A 23,924-nucleotide genomic window follows, 5' to 3' on the forward strand; every position below is an offset into this window, starting at 1 on the left:
TCCTCTATCATATCACCAAATGATTTCAAAGAAGAAAGCAGGATTTGGATGTGTGTTGGCCAACTGAGCAGCTGGTGGTCCCTCTGTAAGCTCCCGCTCAGGGCTTTCTTTTCTGAAGGAGGAGAGAATGGGGTCTCAGGGAGCGGCCGTGGATGAGGAGCACCCGTGGGAAGTCCTGGGGGGCATGGAGCTAATGAGAGGTGCTTCTCTCTAGCACAGCAACCTCAGGGTTGTAGTAACATGGCCCCCTGACATGAGGTGCTCTGAGAGGTTTGGAGCTGGGGGAGCAGAACTGAGTTACCATGACACCATTGAATGGGCAAGGATTACTGGTGATGTGCAATGGAATCTGAGCTCTTGGAACGATACAGCTGGACTATAGGAGCATTGAACGTGTACATCGATAACACTTAACCTCACTTAAATGAAGCTGATCTCTTGGGCATTTCATTTGCAAAGTGTATATATGGGTAGTGTGACCTAAATACATTTTTTTAAGTTAGGCATGCTCCCCCTGAAAAAATGCATTTAAATTTAAGCGTTTTCAAGATGGATGTCAATTATTTGTGTAAAGAAAAAACCCAAAAGTGGTATGAGATGAAATCCTTCTAAGATTGGATTATGATAATTGTTGTGGTTATTATTAAATTATTGTTATTATTACATTTGGCTATATCTATAAACTAGCTTCTGAGAGTTGATTGGGGTTGCACTGAATCCATAGACCAAGTTGGGAACCTGCCCCATTCTGCTAGTCTGCCAATCCACTCAACTACAGCTTCCATAGAGTGTCGATGATAGTCTAGAGAGGAAGCCCATGCTGGAGTATGTTCTTTGTGCAGATGAAGAGGCAAGACCCACACAAAGAGACTTGACGGTTTTCTCAAGGACAGATGAAAAGCTTTGGTTCAGAGATCTTCAGGGTCCATCGTCAACTATAATTCATCTGGCATGTTGACCTCAACCACACACTGGGCAGCCCACCAGGGACCCCACTTCTTCCAAGCCCATCCCACCCTTGCCTGCTCCAGAGGAGATGATAGCTCTTCCTGCCAGAGTCTAGGTCACTCCCACCTACCTGAAACGTGCCTTACACAAAGCCCTGCCAATGAGAGTGCCAGGACCTTGGCTCCGGGAGCAAGTCCTCATCATGCTCTGGAACCAAAAGGAGAAACTGAGTCAAGTGTTCCTAAGACGGTTACCCCTGAAAGAGATCTAAATGTGTTTGTTGGGACCTTCCTGGCACTAGGAAGCTCTGAACATGCTAGCATGGGTGGGAACATGAGACCTTTGTCCCCAAAGACTTGACCTCTACTTTTCTGGTGGTGTCAAGTTTTGAAAACTAAGCTTGATGACTTTGTTGAGTATAGACCATGGACACCATGGCCACGGGATCAATAGTTAAGCTTTATGATCTGACCAGCTATTGGCATGAGCAATCTCACATGAAGGGAACAGATTCCCTGGAGGGCAAGCACATTCACTGCTTCCATCTTATACGCGGTACGTGGGGTTTAAGGCAGGTAAGTCGCATTGCAGATTGACACTAGGAGCTGAAACTATTTCTCTTTTGATATCCCGTATTTTTAGTTAGGACGAAGCACGGTCTATCCCAGGAAAGGGCCTTGCCATCCTTTTCAGTTTTCTCCTATGAAAAAAATTTCCTTTCTCACAAAGGCTATGTTTTTTTTTCCTTAAAACTATGGTGGCAAAGAAGTTTCCATAGATATTGGTTCCTTTCTTATTGCTTCTGTCATGGCTGCTGCCTGTTCTCTTGGCTCACCTCTCAAGTGCATTTAATAAAGTTAAGGATATTTGGGATCTGTTGCTTTTGCAACAGGAAAAAGTAAACACGCAGTCTGCAAAGCCATAGTTTACAGTGAGTGAAAGTAGTTGCTCACCTAACACATTGCTTCCCCCTTATCAAGCTCCACCTTCCCAAGCCTGAGAAGGGCAGGAGGCAGACATGGCCTCTGACACAGTTCTTGGGTCTGGTGTTTCAGTCCCACATACCAACAAGGAGGAAACAGAGAGCACTGTGAGGGAGAACGTGCAGGACCCTGGAACTCAATTTTCAGAAGCTATTTGGATCCTGACTCTTTGAAACCAAGTATTTACTTACAAACAAACAGAGCCCATATTTATTAAAGACAATTAAAACATTTAAATATGGGAAAGTTATTATATGATCTGAGGATTCTTTTTTTAAATCCTCTTCGGTGTGAGGATGATCTGTTTGTCCTACAACCTGACGTGTATACATCTCCTTCCAATTAGAAATGTGAAGTTAAGTATCTGGCAGTTAAATGACATGTTGCCAAAATTTCATTGTAAATACTCTAGCAATAGGGAAAGAACAACAGCAAGGAAGGCAGGAAAGGAAAGTGAAAGGGGAGTGAGCTCCAGCCTACCAGACGACTTTGAGGAACATGGGCGTTGGGGACACACACGTGGGCATTCGTTTTACTCTTCCTGTTGCCTCTGGGTACGTTTGACGTAATAAAAAGTTTAAAAAGAAACACTTTATGGCATAAAATAAAATCCAATCATTTGCTTCTAGAGTCATTATAGCAAACACCACTGACTTCCCACTCTGCCCCGACTTGTGGCCCTCGTGTCACTTGATGAGGACAGTTGTAAAGAGAAGGGATAGATACGTGCCAACGGCCGTGCGTGTCTCAAAGAACGGGCGAGTCAACGTGCTCTAACAGCCTTGCCCTGGCTTCCTGGCCGTGACAAGCCTCATCCTGGCTTCTAGGTGGTAATGCGAAGCGAGAAGTCCATTCCACAACATTCAGAAGGCTGGCCTCAGACATTGGTGGTCTTTGTACCTAAGCACGAGCTCTCCTGGGGATGCAGAAAGGGGAGGAGAGAGGCCAGTGGTGATTCGCAGGTGATGGAGATAGTGGTCGTGCAAAGTAATGTGTGCGATAGGAGAGCAGGACAGCTTGTGGAGTGGGACCCACAGAAAGAGGGAAAGATTGGGAGGAGGGAGAGGAGGGGGGGGGATGATTTGGCATCGCTTTTCCCAGATAATGGAAAGCTGTTTTTTCCAAGTCTAGCCATGGTCTCTCCAACGATGTGGACATCATTTTATGCACCCCGAAGATGGCTCTAATCTTCACTGCATTCAATTTTTTCAAAAGTGCTAAGTTTTGGTTCCCAAGGTGAGCGTGATTAATTCAAAACACGACTCAGGGGCTTCTGAGCTCTACCCTTACGTTGGCATGATTTAGATGTAAAGCAGAGATGAATATTTCACAATTCACTGATAAAAATTTTCCAGGACGAAATGATGAGAGCCTGAATATGAAATTTGTCTGATTCAAGACTCTGAAGCTGTTTTATTTGTCTGTTAGTCTGAAAAAGAAGTAAGATTCCAAAGGAAGCTATAAATTAGCAGGCCCTACAAAATTCTGTTCCAGGGAAGACATTTTCATTTCCGGTCTCGGTGTCCGAGGGCGATATAACCCAAGTGTTGCTTGAGGACTGTGTCTGGTGAGAGGTGTGTCAGCGAGACGCAGGTGCCACAGCCAACATATTTCCCAAGGTCATGACGCACAATTCATGTCATCTCTATGAGGCACCAGTCCTTGGGATTTCAGATGCTTCTGTAATACTGCCTTAAAGTACAAAGCCGCCCCTGCTGTCGTGTTTGGGCCACATGGTGGGCAGGCAGGTGCTAGGGTACACGCAGAGCCCTCCTGGTCAGTAAAAGTGATGGGTGTGATGTGTGGTGCCCTGGGTCATAGGTATCTGTTCAGCCCACGTACGTTACCCTGCACTCAACTCATACTTAGAATGTCAGTACGGTCTTGTTTCATTCTTTGACCTAAATACCATGCCATGGTGGAGCTTTGTGTCCTCATCTCCTCTACCTTTTTCATGTTTTCTTAACTTTCTGTTTTTGACTTTTTAATTTACCTTTTAATTTTGGAATATGTACACAGGTGCAGGAAAGTTGAGATGATATTACAGAGAATTGCCATATGCCACACCCAATTTCCCTTATTTCTGACACCTTAAATCAACATAACACCTATTTATTTGTCATAATTCGTGAACCAATATAACACATTGCTTACGGAAGTCCATATTTTATTCCAATTTCCTCACCGTCACTTTTTAAAATCAACTGCAGCACACAGGCACACTGTCTTCTGGCTTACTAACACTTTAAATGTATGGTCAGATATAATAATAGTAGATAAAACAAGATCAATATTAGGAACCCTGTATTTTTTGAATGAAGAAAATGAAATTCAGAATTGATGTAACATGTAAGGTGAAATAATGTGGGAGAGAATGGTGGGAGTTAAATCAAGAATTTCTAACACTTGCTCATCTACTGAATGGGATTCTTCACTCACTTACAAAGAAGGTAGCATCTTGTCAGAATTATGGCATATTTATAGTAAGGTCCTTCTTGACATAAGACGCATCCATTTATAGCCACAGATTTTTTTTTTTAACATCACAGGAATTAAATAAGTAAGAAGCTGAGAAATAATCCTATGCCATTAGAGCTCAGAAACACAGAAAATATTATACTACTAGTATGGTAATTATACTTCCTTCCTCCGAGTTACTGACGCCTTTCATCCTTACTGATTTTATATACATTGTGCTTATGCTAAACTATGCCACAATCATGGACTCGGTACAAAACAGCAAAGATGTGCTCATTTTTTTCCAGATTAAAGAGTTCAGTGTAAGCACGAAAACAGAAAAGTTTGAACCTCCTCGGAGAAGGTAGTCCTAATTATTTGGTGCTCAGTGGATACCTATTTTCCCTGTCTATTTCTCCTTCTCCCACCGCCCCTTTTCTGAATCCAGGTGCAGAAAGCACAGCAATTAATATTAACCTGAATTTGATTATTTGGCTCTTCAACATTTCATTGGATTATGTTGACTTGGTAATTTGATTGCTCTGCAGATGTGAACTGTACTGATTGCATTAAAATATGTAAAGGAAATGAGGAAATAGCACCAGACCATGTGGCAAAGAGACTCGGCCCCCCACAGCTGGGCACGTCCTCCAGCAGAAGAAGGGAATGGTGTCCTTCAAAGCCCCTACTCTGAAGAATTCAGTGCTAAGACACCACAATGAGTCATCCTCTAGCTGAGGTGGTGAATTTTCACATAGAGTGAAATCTTCTAAAAATATCCCACAGTCTTGTTAAAAATTAGCTCATGGCTGTCCTGCTAAAGCAAAGTACAGCTTCACTGGCCACTGGCAAGTGGGCGTATTGAGAACGAAGCAAGCATGTGGCTTCCAGGCCACGGATGCAGGACCGGGAGGAGGATTGAGGACCGGGAGGGGGACTGGGAGCCAGGAGGGTGACCGTGGAGATCGGAATGGCAAAGGCCAGGTTCTGGTTCACAGAGCAGTTCCCACCGAGAGCAGGTAGACTGGAGAGCTGAGGGTCCGGGGTATGCAGCATCTGGCAGAGCCTTCTCAAAATAGAATCGAGGCTCTGACTTGGCTTTTCGGCAAGTGATGTCCTTCCACATGCTAGGGGTTGGCAGGGCTAGGGGAACACATTACTCCAGCCGCGGCGTGGACCCAGACGAGCCTGCTTGCATCGGCTGGTTTGCGGCCCCAAAGGCAAATGTGGGTCAGCCCCAGTGGAGCACGTGATCTACCAGAGGAATGTCATTAACATCAGGGAATGATGGGCAAAGGCACTTTGCCAGAGAAAGTATAAGACATTCGGTTACCTTCGCATTTCAGATAAACAATCAATAAATTTTTAAAGTACAAGTACATCCCATGTACGCCCTTCTATCTTTATTTGAAAAATCCCACAATCCAAGTGAGTATCACCTGTGGTTTCCAAAGTTCATTACTGAGAACCCAGAGGACAATTTGGACAGAAGCGTTTCCCAGGAGCACTCCAGAGCTCCACACCACGCAGAGCAGCCTGAGCAGTGTTTCAAACAGAAAGAAGGACCTGACCTCTGTGGACCGCTCACTCCTGAGTCATTTGGTTCTGAGTGGTCTGTCAAACTGTGCCTGTCATTAGCAACCCGATTTTGTTTCTGAAATCCACCCCCATCTCATGTTTCTTACTTAGAACCCTCCGCTTTGTTGCTGATAAAGTGTTTTTTTGGATTTGGGGCAGCATTAAAGCCACTGCCACCTAAATTTGAGGGTAATCAGTCAGTGTAATGTACTTTCATAGATTTACTTTGGAAATGCTTGGATGTATTTCAAAGCCTTATCTACGGGGCTTTTAAAATTAGTTTTACAATACATTCAGAAAAATTTCGATCAGAAGAAGGATCCATGAGCCACACTGAATAATTCAGAGAACAGTGACTTGACGCTCATTTATTAAATATGAAAAACGCAGCATTTATGCTGTTCCTTTAAAGCTTCTGAGTCTATCAATGACAATTTCCATCTATTCTGAAATAAAATGCACAATCTGCCACTGATATTGTGTTTTCTTGGATAACTCAGACATCATTCTTGCAGAGGTAATAAATTACAGTATCTCCTTCCTGAAACACGACAGTCAATTAGCCATTATCTGCCATCCAAACAGTCAACTCGCTCCTGAGAGGCTTTCTAGATGAATTCTGCCATTCAGCCCATAAGCAAATTGATAAAGATTTTTCTCTCCCTTGTAACAGAATTTATGAATAGTCTGACTTTGTTTCTCAGGGAGCACACATTTACCTGCGCTGGGAATCCATCACGTCCGTGCTGCCCGAGACAGCACACACTGGGCCACACGGAGCCGTGAGCCCCGTGACAGGGCGAGTCTGAACTGGAAACACACACCAGAGTTTGGGCTTAGGACAGAAACAAAAAACTGTATAACATTTTACACTGCTTAGATCTTGGATATATTTCCATATATATTGGTACACAAAATATATTATTAAAATTCCACCTGTTTCGGGACGCCTGGGTGGCTCAGTTGGTTACGCAGCTGCCTTCGACTCAGGTCATGATCCCAGTGTCCTGGGATCGAGTCCCACATCGGGCTCCTAGCTTGGCAGGAAGCCTGCTTCTCCCTCTGCCTCTGCCTGCCGCTCTGTCTGCCTGAGCTCGCCTGCGCTGTCTCTCTCTCTATCTCTCTAACAAACAAATAAATAAAATCTTAAAAAAAAAATTCCACCTGTTTCGGGTTGCCTGGGTGGCTCAGTTGTTTGGGCATCTGGCTTCAGCTCAGGTCATGATCCCAGGGTCCTAGGATTGAGTCCCACATGGGGCTTCCTGCTCAGTGGGGAGCCTGCTTCTCCCTCTGATTCTCCCCCTGCTCATGCACACTCTCTCTCTCTCTCAAATAGATAAAGGAAATCTTTTAAGAAAGGAATTATTAAAAAATTGGAAGGGGAGGTGAACCATGAGAGACTATGGACTCTGAAAAACAATCTGAGGGTTTTGAAGGGGCGGGGGGTGGGAGGTTGGGGGATCCAGGTGGTGAGTATTGGAGAGGGCACGATTGCATGGAGCACTGGGTGTGAATACTGTTACACTGAAAAAATAAAAAATAAAAAAAATAAAATTCTACTTGTTTCTTTTTACTTTCTGATGTGGCTACTGGGAAACTTTGTATCTATAAATGCACTTCGCCTCTAGTCCCTGTAGATAAGGCGGCATCAGACAATAAGCTTCCTGGGGGCAGACACGGGCTGCATCCTCTTCACAGCTTATACTCTGAAATAGGGTTCTTTGAACAGCGAGCCATTCCCATGGTCTCTACCTTCTTAACTTTGTTGCAAAACTCGCTGAAATCGGCTTCTGTTTGCCGCCATAGCAGTGTATCCTCTTCAAAAGTATTCTTAACTATTATTCATGTTGTTTTACAATATGCAACCTCAGTTCTCCCTTAAGAGACGTTTACTCTTGACTGAGGAATTGCTGTCCATGGTCCTGGAAGCCTTGGGCCTTTCCAGGGTCCAGGCCTCCACCCTCTGCTCATAGTCTGTTTATTGTTAATGTCCCTCCTGAGTCTCTGTGGGTTCATCAGCATCCCTGCCCTCAGGATGATTTTTTTCTGCAGGTAATATCTTCTCCTGTTGTGATTTCATTTGATCTGAGGGTTTCGCTGGTGCCAAGGCCAGACCCGGCCTGGGAGGTGCCTGCATAGTGGACTGCTGCCCTTGGGGCAGGGAAACCACAACCTCTGCTCCAGGGCTTACAACCACAAGGACCCATTGTTAGTGTCTCACGACCTGTGAGTCGACTGATGTTTGGCTGCCGTAGGCCAGGCTCAGCTGGAAGCCGCAGGATTCACGTCCACTGGCCCTTGGCTCTAAGCTGTGCCTGTGATTACAGACCCTTCTTTTCTGGGAGGGTCCCAGGCAGATGGGTTTGTGGCCCGATGGCACGGTCTTCTCATGGCTGGTCACCAGAGAGCAGGAGCCAAGCTATCTGAGTGCTTGTCTGAGTCTGCCTTAGCATCACGTCCAAACTCAGCACCTGTGAGGTGGCAAGGTAGCGTCACCCACGGGGGGAATGTCCCTGTATGGTGAGTCGGAATGCGGTGATTTTTAAACATGTCCTGAAATGTTTCTTTCTTTTTTTTTTTTTTTTGTTGGTAAGTTTTTTTTTTCTTTTTTTATAATTTTATTTTTTATAAACATATATGTATATTTTTTTTTCCCCCAGGGGTACAGGTCTGTGAATCTCCACGTTTACAAACTTCACAGCACTCACCATAGCACATACCCTACCCAATGTCCATAACCCCCTGAAATGTTTCTTTTATTTCCGAGTATTACTGCCATTATTCTATTACTTGGGAAAGGCACAGTATGAGAAGTGACTTCAAAATCTCAGTGGCTCACGAAACCGTGTGTTTTATTCCTCATACTAATGTTCGTGTGAGTCAGTTATGACTCGGCTCGTAGCAACCTCATTTGGTGACCCTCTCTGAGGGAGAGGTCCCCATAAGTAACCCTGCCAGTCTTACGGCAAAGAGGAAAGAGAAACATGGTGAATCTCAAATTGGCTCATAAAGCTTTTCCTTGGAAATGACACACATTACTTCTATCAACAATTCATTACCCAGAGCACAATCCATGCTGCTTCTAAACTCAACAGGGTAGGGATGTATAATCGCCCCACAAGGAAATGAAGTAAGTAATTGTGAATGATGCAATCTGCCGTACTTCTCCGAATTCAGGCATGCATCATATGTGCAAACTTATTATTCTTTTCGATCGGGACACCATTGGGATGCCTTGCATATTATCCCTGAATTTAAGAATGTTCAAAAATCATAATCCATGGGTTTGCAGAACTAAATTTCTGGAAAAGACAGACATGTTTGTTTGGACAAATCTCCTGATATGTATAGTTCTATAAACTGGATTTTGTTTAAGGGCACAATTTGTAAACAAACCAAATGACCACAGGACCACAGATCCAGAAGACCCAAGTTCATGGGGGGCATGTTGGGCATTACTTTTCCTGTTAGGAATTGGCCAATTATAAAAGTGTAGAATGAAAATCTAAAAGGCTAATATTAGGATCGTTCTGTGGAATGGACTTTCTACCCAAAACCTGGCTGCCTATTGAGACCTATGAGCAGCACACACTCAAAGAAGGTTTATTACCCACAGAATAAGGCTTTTGGAGAGGCTCTCCCAGCAGGGGGACGGGTTAGATGACACTGTGGTTTGGAGTCAGGATGCAGTGAAGGCTCAGATGTTCACGGTCTTGTCATGTGTGGTTTAAACTTCCCGCCAGGGTAAGACGAGGGTAGAGCAGAGGGGAAGGGGAATGGAGGGGCGGGAGGAGTCAACCGTCATCAGATATGGAATCAGACGTCCTACTACAGCCAGGCACCACTGTTAGCTGCGACACCAAATATCAGAATTCAGAATTTCCAAGAGCAGAGGTCCTGATAAATATTCCAAGAGTGGGGTTGCATGTCCAATGGGTCGCACCATGTGAGTAGAGGAAAGCAGAATGGACCAGTCCCAGAGACACTGCAATACGGCATTGAAACCCCCGCACATCTATGTGAAACAAGATGCTATGGGATTCTTGGTGTCCAGAGCATACTGCCTTTAGGAAAGAAAAAGAAACACGTCATCTCCGAGGGAAGATAATCTCACCCGCCATCTCATATTATGTCCATTCATTCATGGACAGTATCTGATATGCCACCACCAAGAAGCAGATGTGCAGCCATGCTGTAGGGGAGACATGAGGAAGAATAAGAATTAACCATTGACAGGTGTGTCTCAGTCAGCTCTGGCTGCCATAACCTGAAACCACGGACGGGATCTTAAACAACAGAAATTTATTTCTCCCAGATCTGGAGGATGGATATCCAAGATTAAGGTTCTACCTGATTCAATTTGCTGATGAGAGGCCTCTTCCTGGCTTACAGATGGACACCTTCTAACTGTGCCTGTGCATGATGGAGAGGGAAGGGGGAGCGAGAGCGGGTGAGCTCTTTAGTGTCTTAAAAGGACAGGAATCCTTATTGGGTCAGGGACCCACCCAGATGATTTTATGGATTAATAAAGACCCTCTGCTCAAATACAGTCACATTAAGACTAGGGCTTCACAAAACAAAATCTGGGGGGACACAAACATTCAGGCAATAACATATAGAGTAAGACCAGCAGGAGATCAACATGATTGGGTTATCAGCTGTGAATTTTAAAATGATTAAGTTTAATATGCTTATGCTTGAATATAAAACTCAGGACAAAACAACAAAGGACCCGATTTAAAAATCAGCAAGACATTTCTCTAGGGAAAATATATAAATGGTCAGTAAGTACATTTTTAGACATTTCTCTAAGGAGGGTACATAAATGGTCAATAAGTACATGAAAAGAGGTTCAACATCACGAGTCATTAGCGAACAGAAATAAAAACCACAATGAGATACCACTGCCTGCCCATGAGAGCACAATGGCTATCAAACAAGCAAGCAAATGAACAAAACAAGACCAATGAGTGGACAAACAAGATGTGATCTATCTGTACAAGGGAGTGTCATTTAGTCCCCAAAATGGAGGGAATTTGGGTATAACAGGTGATCCCTTAAGAATTTGCTCAGCGAAATAACCTGTCACAAAAGAACAAGACTCTCTTGTCCCAGTCACATGCAGGACTTAGAGAAAATTCATAGGAACAGAAAGTAGACAGTGGGCGCTGGGGCTGAGGCGGGGGTTGTTTAGTGGATTTGGGGTGCCAGGTTGGGCTGATGACGGTCTCTGTGGGTAGATGCTGGCGGTCATTGGGAAACAGGGTGAATGTGTTGAACGCCAGTAAATCATCCACCTCACAGGTGTTCAACTCGTAACTTCTGCAGGATGTATGTTATACCACAATTAAAGATAAATTAACATGAAAACAGTAAAATTCTTTACAGATAATTTCTGCAGAGAAGTGAAAGTGACATAAAAGAATCTTACTAAAAAGCCCAGCACTAAAAATCACAGTAACGGTAATTACAACGATCAGAGAATTTAACAGCATATTAAAGACAGCTGGAGCTAGAGCTGACACACACTTTAAGCCTGAAGCACAGAGAGAGAGAAGATGTCAGAAAATAAGAAAAGGAACTAGGACATGGAGTCCAGCTCATTTGTAAAAGCCATAGTCTCTGTAGAACTGATTCAAGACTGCAAGCCACAGATTTGAAAACCTCCACAAACTCAAAACAGGGGAATGAAAAGGAAACCACCCAGGTTTAGCCTCGTAAAAAGTGCTGTAAAGCAAACACAGAAGAAGTCTTACAAATATCCAGATCAAAAAAAGTCATTAACTTCAAAAGAAGAGTATAGTATCTGACACCTAATGTCTCTACAGCAGCTGTAAAAGCCAGGAGACAGCAGGACGACATTTCTAAGACATTGACAAGAATTATGCCAACACAGAGTCCCATTGCAAGGGAATACCTTCTTCACAAATGAAGGCAAAATAAAGATGTTTGGGGGCAAGCTAAAACTAAGACTATTGTTTATGAGCAAATACCCAGACATTTGAGGATAATCTTCAAATAGGAAGAAAATGATCCAGCACGGAAGGAAGAGTCCGTGAGTGGGCAAATCTGAACAAATGCTGATTGTACTAAATAGTTAAATAATGCCTTGTGAGATCGAAACTATGTAGAAAATCTAAACACATACAAATGTCACAGACCAGTTTTGCTAACCTTCACCCTAGTCTTGAGTTAGTCAGATTTCTAAGAGACCAGATAATGCAGAAGCTCAAAGACTAGGGAATAAAAGTAGAAAACGTTAGGGCAATTCAATTAAAAAAGACAAAGTGAAATTGAATGCTGTAATAGGAGAGGTAACTAGAATAACCTTTAAAATTAAGACAGAGACTGGGAATTAGTTATGGGACAAAACACAGACGTTTATGAGAGACACAGCATTAGCTACAGAAACAGAAAGTTGGAAATATTAGTACAGAAAAAGTTATACCATACCATAACTCCCAAAAATAAAAATATGTTATTATCTTAATATCAAAGTAGGCTTCCTTAAGAAAAGATGCAGTATGGGAGATACTGAGGAAAATATTTTAAGGTAAGATTTTAACTTCCCAAGAAAAAGTTTGTCCCTTTAAAAAATAGTGTTACTATCGCCACTAAAATCTGTCTACAATAGACTATTATACAAGTGGTACCTAGTGGTACATAAAGGGCTAATAGTACAAAGACACCAAATTCAGAAAGGTTGTAAAATGTTTGAACTACACGATGAACTAATGTTATCTCACCAAACATGAAAATCACTGCACCTTAACAACTCCCGGGTACACGTTTTTCTCAAAGACCCAAGATATACTTATGAAGACCAACCACACACAGGCTGAGGCACAAAATAAGTGTCAACAATTACCAAATGACTCACTTCAAACAGACAACAGTTTCTATATTCAGTGAAATTAAACTGTACAGTGATAATAAAAACATTTTTTAGAGTGGCAGGAGGGGTGGAGAGAGAGAAAGAGAGAATATCAAGCAGATTCCCCTCTGAATTCAGAGCCCAATGCGGGGCTCAATCCCACATCCTTGAGATCATGACCTGAGTTGAAATCAAGAATTGGGCGCCTAAGTGAGCAACCGATGTGCCCCTAAAAACATTTTTTTTTAAAGATCTTTCTCATTTATTTGACAGAAAGAGAGAGAGAGAGAGAGCGTGAGGGAGCACAAGAGTGCACAAACACGGGGAGGGACAGAAGCTGAGGGAGAAGCAGGCTCCCCACTGAGTGCAGAGCCCGATGTGGGGCTCGATCTCAGGACCCCGAGATCATGACTTGAGCCGAAGTTGGAGGCTTAACCCACTGAGCCACCAAGGCATCCACCTAAAATCATTTTAAATTCCACTTGTATTTGAAGATTAAGTGGTACATTTTCTGGATAACTTAGAGGTCAAAGTATAAGTCAGTGTGTATCAGAGTGTATAACTCACAACATCAGAGTCTATTTTGAACTAAACGAAAGTTTTAAAAAATATGGCATCAATGTCACTCAATCTGAGCTTTAGAGAAAATTAAATCTTTCAGTACGTATATTGAAAGAGACAAGCTTATAAACAGGTATGTCAGTATTGACCTCAAGAAGCGATAGAGAGCACAGCAAATTAAGCCCAATGCAATTACTCTATTTATGTAAGAAACAAACTCAAATTTTCATCCAAGTAATGAAAAAAAGACATTTAAGAAAACAAAACACTAATTTGTGACAAAAATCTATTAGCGAATTAGGTAACAGAGTAAAAATCTCTTTGCTATGATAGATTATCTCAAAAAAAAAAAAAAAAAAGAAAGCAAGCTCAGCTACCGTAATAGTTAACAGTGAGAGCCCAGCAAATTCCCTCTGAGATTAGAAACAGGACAAAGATGGATTGAATTGATTCACCAATTCAAGAAATCATTGTTCTAGAGGTCCTAGTCTGTGTAACAAGGCACAAAAAAGATAGCAAACAAATACAGATTATAAAGGATTAAAGAAAACCAACATTAATCATAGATGTCATGTTTGTTTTTGGAGAAAATCCAAGTGTGCCTCCAAAGAAGGAATTAGAATTCCACAAAGTTAGCAATAAGACTGACTATAAATTGTATATATTCCAAAAAGGAATTTTATTTTATAAATGCCCACATGTAACAATTAAACAACAATGTTTAAAAAATAAAATTAAAAAAAAACAACAACTACTATTTACAATGACACCCAAGCCACAGGGCTTATGAATAAATCTAATAAAAGAGAGGCAAGAATCTACTGAAATTGAAATTGTTAAGACTGATGAAGACATACTTTAAATAAAAGGAGTAATATTCCATGCACATATTTTGAAAGGCTTTAAATTGTAAAATGGTCTCTCACAAAATTCTGCACAGATTAAATGAAATCTCAAATAATATCCAAGATAGTTTTTCTTTTATTTTTTTTTTCCCCAGTAGGTAACTGATGGACATACATAACATACATACGGGAATTTAAAAGGACAATATGTTGAAGAAAAATTTTAAGTAAAATATGTTGGGGAACTTAAGTTACCAGTATCGAGACATTTTAAAGAGACCTTCATGAAGATGGTGTGATGTTAGCACGAGGGTAACCAGCTAGACCAACAGGATGGAATGGGTAATACCCAATATAACTAGATAGCTAACTAAACAAACAAGTAAAACACCAACGATTGATTTAAGACAATGCCTAGACCTAATACAATAGGAAAAAAGGGAGTTCCTCTCAGTAATCTGTGCTCGTCTAATTAAAGACACCCACACAGAAAAAGAAGTGGGGGAGTAGAATCTTTCCCACCAGCTCACAACATACTCCCAGACTAATTCCAAATGAATTGTTGAGAAAACTGTGAGAGATCAACATGACGCTTTTTCAGTAAATGTCAAGATGGTGAAGAAATATGGCTCTGCCATCCCTAAGATCTCCGTGGCAACTGATCACCTACACCTTTGTAGGGAGAAGGCAGCTGCGTTTAGGATGGGCAAGGCTGGTTGTAGCCCGTAGGAACATTAAGGAGAACGGATTCATGACCAAATTGTAAAGAAAGATTTGTTGAATACAGTGCAAAAAATGGAGCCTTAAGGGAAAAGAGGAACAGTATTGATTACATTTAAATTAAGAATTTCTCTGAAGCTAAGGATGTCATTGAAAGAAAAAAAAAAACTGCAAGTCGCTGGCTGGGAGGGACCCACAGCATCATAGTTCCCTGCCCCGGGGAGCACAGGTGGAAACACTCTGGGAAGTAGTTTATCATCGTCTGTGGAAGACGAAGGCTCGTGTTCTGCTGCTGTTTCTAGGCCCATCCTTGCAGGATGGATGTTTGCAGACACAGGCACAAAAGTGCGTGGATACACTCAGAACAATGTTATCTTTGTCGGCGACCTCCATGCAACAACCTAAGATCCTCCCCACACGGAAAAACAACGGGAAACCTGGGAGTATTACGTTGAACTGAAAAGGAGCTGCTAATGCCGCACGAATGTGGAAGAATGAAATACGGACATAGTGATGCTGAGCGAGGGAAACAACAGAACATAAACTTGATCTGACTTTAAAACAGACCAAATCAGTGAAATTGGGAACAGGTTGATATAATGATTGGGATTGAAAATTGGGGGCGTCTGATACACTATTAATCGGCCTGCATGGTGTTTACACCCTCTAATAGTTCATCTAGCCGCATACCTTGATTTATGTCATTTCCCATATTTATGTTAACTGACATTTTTTTCTCTTTAAGAGGTATTAATAGATACTATTTTTTCCAATATTCCTTGGGGTTAAAATATGAAACTATTTTAGCTCTGGGATTGTATTTAGAGTGCTCGGAGCACAATCTCGAGAGCCAGACATTCCAGGTTCAAGTCCTGAATTGCTTTGTACTAACCACATGACCTTGGGCAAGGTCACTGACATTTTTGTGCTTCAGATTCCTCAGCTGAAATGAAAAAGCTCATGATTTCTGTTGAGAATCGCACACAATAGTGTGTGGACACACACAGAGCACGACACAGAGTAAGCACTGAACTTGGGTGGATTTTTCTGCATTTCAATTTACATTTTATTCTTATCAGGTTTAAATCTTGAGTGTGTTTAAGTGTTGTCGATTTTCGTGACCCTTCCAGTACAGGAACTTTAGCCAGCGGTCATTATCTGCATGCGGTAATCATTGAAACATAGACAATAAAACATAATTGATGCCAGCTTGCTGTTTCGTAATCTGTAATACTAGCAAAGTGTATTTGCATAAAAAAGTGTGCTTTAATGTTCAACGTTTGCTCTATAAATCCCTAGCCTAAATGGGAGTCAAAAATAAGCTAATTTTCTTTTTTCAGTTATGATTTTGTGTGGTGGTCGTAACAGATCCTGTTCAGCAGGCGGCACTCGGGGGTCGTGAACTTTCGGAAGTGTGCTGGCCTCTTCGTAACCTCTGTGTCCAATAGATGAGCCACTGGCTCCAGTGAGCGGCCAGTTTTGCTTGGCAACTTGCACAATCTTCCCTTGCGTTACTCTGATCCGATTCACGGAATCCAGGAGAACATTCCCCCTCTTTTTCTTGCATAAGTTGTTTATTTAACACAAGAAAAACTACTTCACTTCCTTTTGTCACTGGTGAAAACACAAGGCAGAATCAGCTGTGCTGGTGAACTAGCTATATTCATAGTAGAGTTGCAAGGATATTGGAGCAGTTAAGCAAGGAATTGAGATGGTAGAAACCCGTATGGGTTTGCTCCAGTAGCTTGTTTACGATGCCACGACACTCTCCTAAGAGCGTTTCCTCAACCCACAGTAGAAGCAAACAAAGAAGCCAGCTATCGACAAATCGATAGAAGGGAGCACGTGTTTTCTGGTTGAAACAGAGGATGCAAGGATCGTATGAAGAATGACGTGTCTACGCAACCAGCCCCATCAGGGCACCCAACGCAGGCTTGGGAAAATCAGTGTGAAGCAGAGGGGCCAGGGTGAAAACAGGAAAAGCAAATGTGTTGCCCTTCACCATTTTACCTAGAATCGGCCGTGGCTTTGTGCCTAAGGCTTTTTAGAAAGATATGAAGCATTAAAATTACTAATTATAAGCACACTTTACACCATTCCATGAGGCCTTTATGATTACAGAAAAGCAGCACACTTTCTAATTGCTGCTAAGGGACCTGTGGTGTCTAATATTGTATTAAACCACGGTACGAACCTTTTAGTTACTTATGCAAAAACCACATCTGCAATTGATAGAAATATTTATCAGTGTGTTCACTAAAATGAAAAAGCACTGAAGCAAGTAATAACATTTAAAACAAATAGGAAAGTCCAAATGAAAATGAAGCATTTGAATAATTACACAGTGTGTAGCCCAGAATAAATGATATCAAAATCCACTTGTGTTTCAAATCAACAACACTGAAATGTGACAGAATCTTGAAGATACAGTATGACAGAAATTTAATCCATAAAAATATACTTGTAAAACATTTCAAGACAATGGGAAATTTGCCACTTTCCTTTAGTGGAGAGCCATTGGATGCTGGGAAGCATTATTTTTTCATCGTTTATTGTCTTGTGTAACTCATACGGTCCAGATTAAGATTCTGGTGCTTTCAAGACTGTAGGGGTTAGTGTAGGTTTGCATTTATTTCAGAGGATTATGAAGTCGGAGGCACAAGCAGATGATCTGTCAATCCGGCGTCTCGTCCAAGTGCGAGTGCACCCCGATGCTCTTCCGGGTTGTTCCTTCTGAAGTGTTTGAAACCACTTCAGGTTAGCGATTTCCAGCAACCCGACCTCGTCTCCTCCTCCAGTCCTCAGTGAGCTCATCAAGACAACATTGCAGGAGGCCTCCTGGTGTCTTTTCAGACAGTGGTTAGATTCACAGCAACGGGGAAGATGGAAATGCATAGATCCTACTGATGTTGTCTAGTGCAGAAAATGAGCTTACTTGTGGGTATTTGTGGTGATGGAAAATCAGCTTCCAGGCTCCCATTTATGTCCTCAAAGAAAGGTTTCTGGTTTCAGAACTTCATTACAAACCCTCACATTTGTCCTAGGATCTAGCCCCGCATCGGGCTCTCTGCTTGGTGGGGAGCCTGCTTCCTCCTCTCTCTCTCTCTCTGCCTGCCTCTCTGCCTACTTGTGATCTCTGTGTGTCAAATACATAAAATCTTTAAAAAATATATTTAAAAAACCTTTCCTTAAAAAAAATTAAATGGTGAAATAGACCATTTTGAAGTGTCTATAGACTGGTATACAATTCTAAAATCTCACAAAGGTTAATTATTACTTTTTCTGTATTTCCGAATTCTAAATATTTCTAAAAGCCTAAAGATTTCACTTTTTGCAAGTTGGCATCCACACATAATTTTTTTGAAGATTTTATTTATGTATCTGAGAGAAAGAAAGAAACAGTGAGCACAAATAGGGGTGGCAGAGGGAGAAGCAGGCTCCCCGCTGAGCAGGGAGCCCAACTTGGGGCTCGATCCCAGGACCTTGGGACCAAGACCCGAGATGAAGCAGATGCTTACTTGACTGAACCACCCAGGGGCCCCTAATCCAAACATTTTTAGAGACCAAACTGAAGCTGACATGAGACTATTACGGTCCCATTTTCTTTAATCTTACTACCGGTAATAATCATGTACTTCATTGCTGGTATAATACGTGTTTGGTCACGTGAGGCTGCTCTATGCTTTACCTGAAATACGGTCAATGCACATTATCTTTCAAAAATTCTGATGGTTCCGAATGCCAAAATATATATGGCCTGAAAACTTGTAGATACTAGATTTTGAAACACTAAAACTGTCTTGTATCATATTTCTTGAAGTAACACACAGATGAAACTGCTAAATTAAAATTACAAAGAAAAAAAAACCCAAAACAAACAAAAACTGCTTGAGTATAGTAGATACTGACCCAGCAGAGTTTAAAGCACTTGGAGAAGTGTGGGAAAATCTTTGCAATGTTTCCATTCATCGTAAGAGCCTGTCCACCCTTCAACTTCTACCATTCATGAAAGTGAGCTGTCGTCCTCACTGAAGTAAACACTTCCTGAAGACAAATGCCCACGTGACATGGTAACAGAGTCTAGGAGGGTCTCCTGGGGTGCTCAGTCGGTTAAGCATCTGCCTTTGGCTCAAGTCATGATCCCAGGGTCCTGGGAGTGAGTCCTGCATTGGGCTCTCTGCTCAACAGGGAGTCTGCTTCTCCTTCTCCCTCTGCTTGCCGTTCCCCCCGGCTTGTGCTCTTTCTCTCAATAAATAAATAAAATCCTAAAGAAATAAAAAAGAAACTTGCTTGGATGTGAATTAAATGGGATCCTCTCTCAGGAATCCCAGGATTCCCTCTCCTTTTAAGGGAATCTTTTATTCCCTTAAGAACGATTAGGGGACATAATCATTCTTATACTTTGTCTCAAAATGCTGTCAAAGATGTTTTGTCAAGTTGATGAGAGAAGAATGGAAACTACCTTGCAGAATCAGCAAGCCATGGAGGTTTGGTCCCACTTCTCAGAGTGGTACCACACTTGTCTGTGCAGCAAAACCTCCTGAGTATGATGAGGGGCTTACCCGCACCCAGTTTACTCTTTATTTATTAAAGGTTTATCTAGTCCAGTTAAAGTGAGACAGACACAAAATACGCAAATTAGTAGAATTTCTCTACAACATCCATAAACAAAAACAAAAATACCTTAAAATTTACCACTTACTATTGCAACAGAAATATAGGGAATTTAAAAAATACAAGTATGCAAAAGATACTGACAGATCAATATATTCATCTTTATCAAAAGTTGTGAAAAACTACTCATCGGAGAAGTAGATCAATGTTCATGGATAGAAGGAATCAAAATTAATATACGTAAGGTATTTAAAACCATCAGTAGATTCCATGCAATTCCAGACAAGGTTTGAATCTATTTCAGAGAAGTCTTTATACTGACCATACACAAAAGGTTCTCCTCTGTATTGCTGAGCTCTGGTTGCCATCACAAAATTGCACAGAGCCGGAGCTTAAACAGACGTTAGCTTCCTCACAGCTCAGGAGGTGGGAAGTCTGAGATGGGGCGGGCATGGCGGGCTTCCAGGGAGGGCCCCCTTCCTGGTGTGGATGCCACCTTCTCACGACGTCGCCGCGTGGTGGAGAGAGGTTGCAGGTGGCTCTTCTTTCTCCTGGAAAGGCCACCAGTCCTACCGGAGCAGAACCCCACCCTCTGAACTCATTCAACTTTGACTACCTTCTGAAAAGCGCCATCTCTAACTGTAGTCATAGTGGGAATTGGAGCTTAGCCCCTGACTGTTTGGAGGACATGGTCCAGCCAGTATTTACTATCAGAGCAGCTCTGCCAGGTCTCTGCTTATGAGTTTCTTAATATCCATCATAAATAAAAGAGTCTTCCTGAGAGAGCTGTGGTGAAAATCATGGCCACAAGGAAATGACTTAAAGGTGTCGGACACTCTAATCCACCCTTCTAGTCCCTCCTTTTATGCCTCTAGAAATCATTACAGTTTTGTTTTACGTGAAATACAGGGAGACTTCACACAAAACCATGTTATTTTGGGACAGTAGATTTAAACTGCGGTAACGTGGAATGTGGCAATTTTTTTTAAGTGTACTAATTTTACACTATTTAATTTCAAAGGCTGGCATCAAAAAAGATGCATTTTTAAAGAAAAGTAACAATTTAAAAGAAAATACTATTTAATCCTGGTGTCGCTAATCAAATTAGAGTATTAGTAAATTTCAAAGCAATGTTAAGAATTTTGCAAGACGTCTTTATATTTTCAAAAAATAAGCAATGAGATGTGATAACCATGCTGAACATTTGAATATTAAATAATATGGTTGAAATCTTGAAACCGTAGATTAGTAATATCAAACTACTGATATAAAGCTTTAAATTGTATATGTACTCAAAATGATTTAAAGAAAATGGTTTATATTTACATACCATATATATTAATTCTATTCTTAATAGTTTAGGGGAAATGTGAGTGTCACACTTTGTCCAAGACAATGGAAATGTCAGAATATTAAAACTCTGAGCTCCATTAGTTGCTCTCGTGTTCTGTTTAGACAGACAGAGGCTCAAGGGCCTGAAATGACCAGGCTGTGGGCAATCATCAACGAAAACCCAAGGTAAGTGCCAAAATATTTGCATATTTTAGTCATCATGAAAAGGTTATATAATTTAACAAATACTTTATATGCAGAATACATAAAGACAAGCCAATGGAAAAAATGGATAATGACTTGAATATACAGTTCATAAAAGGAATATTAAAATGTCCTATAAATATTTGAAAAGGTGCTCAGTTCCATCAGTCAGCAGAGAAGCGTAACAGCCGTGATACGGTGTCTCTGCACGCGTGGGAAAGGCTAATGCACAATGAGGTGCAAAGGAGAGTATGGGCCGTGGGAAGCCTAGTGCGCTGCTGGAGGGAGTGGGTTTGGATTAAGCAGCCTGGAGTCTGTCCGACAGTAGGTACTGGGGCTTATCTCCATGCCTGATATCCCAGCCAACCAAAGACAGGTAAAAGGATGCCTGTGACCTTGCTACATGCAATAGATCCAAACCAGGATCTACATAAGTGACCGTCAGTAGGACAGATCAAAGAGCCGTGCCGTATTCACACCAGAATGGAATACGAGAAAGTACTGAGAACAACAAACTCACGTAATCACAAAATGTCCTATGAATTAAACAAAATACTGAGCAAAGTTAAGCATTTAAAAAAGGAATACTGTATGCTTCCATTCCTAAAGAAGTTTGAAACAAACACAAAAACATGCGAGGTTAGAAATTAGGAGACTGGTAATTCTTGGCAGAGTTGGAAACTGGATGGAAATGCAGCGGTTTCTTCTAGGACACTGGCATGCTCCACACCTCTGTCTGGGGTATGGTTAAGCCGGCATGTTCATTTCATGGGCATTTATCCAGCTACCTACCTATAATATGGCACTTTCCCATATGTATTTAATACTCAAATAAAAAAGCTCGTTTAGAGAGATTGCGTTCCCTGTGGAATAAACTACATTCAAAACAATCAATTTGCTTATTAAGTATCATCTGAAAGTCGGGACTATTTCCCACTTAAAAATAATGTAGCCAAATGACTATTTCCAACCTGATTTCTCATCTAAAGCGCTGTCTCTGTCCCCTGTAACACAGGGACACAAGCAGGGACCTTCTCCTCCCTTTTCCATGTGAGGACAATGACACAGCTCTGACCAACTAAGCTTTTGCCGTTCTGAAGATAAATGTTAAAATGTATCAAGATTGTTTTCATTATTATATTTCCCTTGATTTCCAGAAAGTTTACTTTAGGAGTTATTACCTAGATTGATGATAACCATCGCAACTTTGCCGTAAAGTCAGCAAAAACCCCCTTCTGCAACCTAATGCACGCTTTCCCATGACTGCTGATGACGAGGAGGAGGAGACTTACAACCCATCCTTTTCTTCCAGGGCAGAGGATGCAGGTCTTTCTTTCTGCCCCTTGTTCTTAAAGACTCAGGTGGTTTACCATGTACGTCCCCCAGCTCTGTTTGAGAGTTTACCTCCCTGGTCACATGTTTTGTGACCAGCAAGTAAATCCTTACCAGCCCCCTAATCAACCTGACCGTTCCTCCAACACAAGACCGTCTCTCTCACAGTAGACTTGCTCGCTGGCGCTGTTAATTTGCCCAGTTCAGTCACGTACTCAAAGCCCGAACTGTGAAAACAAAACAACAATATGGTGACTAATTACGCTTGTCCAGTCTGCAGTAATGAGTTGTGAAGGGCATTTACTTAACATGCCCCCTCTGAAGCATTAGAACATGATTGTAAATGGCACGTGTGACGTCCAGCAGTCTTTTTTTTTTTTTTTCCAAAATGTTTGCAAGTTATACTGGGAAGTGGGAACATGGAGGCAAAGTGACAGCTCCCATCACTTAATGAGACATTTATTAAGAAACCAGGACTGATGATAAGCTGCAAATTAGCCATAATATAAGTAATCAGTGGAGATGTCACATTGGTAGAGGAAAAATGATAAACAGCCAAATGCTCATCCCTGTGCTCATCAAAAAAGTACCTGCAGTTCATTACAGACGGTAATTTGCTGGAATCCCAAGATGTAGGTAGAGGAAGTCAGTGTTTTTTCTAAAGTGCATTCATCAGCGCTGGTCTGTGGTTTCAATGCGGATTTCATAGATTCCTCAAATCACACCTCTGAGGTTTATAATTTCACCTCAGTACTACCGGCGTGAGTTACAAAGTATCAGTAGACTCAGAAACTTCGGGAAGTGTCAATAAAATTAAAGAAATAGTATTCCAGGAAAATAATTCAATAATATAAATATTTTCAAGTACTCCCAGTGGGTACGTAGACATATTGGAAAAGAAATCACTAATTGCTATTACAATGGATTTCCAGACTATCTACACGCCCCAAAGAAGGCTATAGAAGGAAGAGACCTATAAAATGGGTCATTAAAATCCTTATTAAAGTACTCAAGATTAAAGTGTTCTAGAATGATGGAAAATGTCACAGGTAAGATTTCTTAATTTCCAAAAAACTTGATCAATACCTCTGAAACACTTGCTGGGCCATCCCCAAACAGCTTCCACCTGGGAAAATCACGTTATCCATATCAGACATGTTTCCAATTTGCTCACATGATAAAGTTACCCCAAATAAGTCTTATCCTTTTCACCCCTCCAACCTAATCACTTGTCACAGAGCCAGAAGCACAGAAGAGAGTAACAAGTACAATTCTGTTCCCGTGTTGGCAGAACACTATGGGTGTGGAGACTGGACAGTGCTTTTGTAACCAGTGTTCCCGGGTTTTAACAAGGGAAATTTATGTCCCTAGAAAGCTATTTGTGCAAGCTGAACACCCCCTTCTGTTCCAACCCAAAGATTTCAAATGAATATTAATTGACTCAAAGAATAAACAAAGTAAGGAAAGTGGGGACAA

Source organism: Lontra canadensis, unplaced genomic scaffold (genome assembly GCF_010015895.1).
Source record: "Lontra canadensis isolate GAN:19392208 unplaced genomic scaffold, GSC_riverotter_1.0 scaffold76, whole genome shotgun sequence".
In the NCBI taxonomy this organism is placed as follows: domain Eukaryota; kingdom Metazoa; phylum Chordata; class Mammalia; order Carnivora; family Mustelidae; genus Lontra; species Lontra canadensis.